The sequence below is a fragment of the Myotis brandtii genome, unplaced genomic scaffold, assembly GCF_000412655.1.
Source record: "Myotis brandtii unplaced genomic scaffold, ASM41265v1 scaffold1763, whole genome shotgun sequence".
Lineage (NCBI taxonomy): Eukaryota > Metazoa > Chordata > Mammalia > Chiroptera > Vespertilionidae > Myotis > Myotis brandtii.
This window is the reverse complement of record NW_005356530.1, coordinates 399,725-400,126: the sequence shown is the minus strand read 5'-3', so window position 1 is coordinate 400,126 and position 402 is coordinate 399,725.

The following is a 402-nucleotide window of genomic DNA, read 5'->3' as shown; positions in this document are numbered from 1 at the left end:
CCCTCTGACCTCCCCCAGGTCCTGGATGACCAGCGCAAGTGGTGGAAGGTTCGGGACCAGCGGGGGCAGGAGGGATACGTGCCCTATAATATCCTGACACCCCATCCGGGGCCCCGGGGGAGCCGCAGCCCAAGCCCTGCCCGCATTCTGGTGAGTCAGGGTAGACCCCTGGGTCTTGAGGGGAGAGGCTCTGGGAACCAGATCCTGGGTCCTGGGGACGAGGGGTGGGTCGAGTCAAGGGCACCTGGCGGACGAGGTGCTGGGGGAGGGGGGGTGTTGCGTTCAGAACTTTATCTCCATCAGGAGGGGCTGGGAGCCCTAACCGGTTTGGCTCAGTGGATAGAGCGTCAGCCTGTGGACTGAAGGGTCCCAGGTTCGGTTCCGGTCAAGGGCATGTACCTT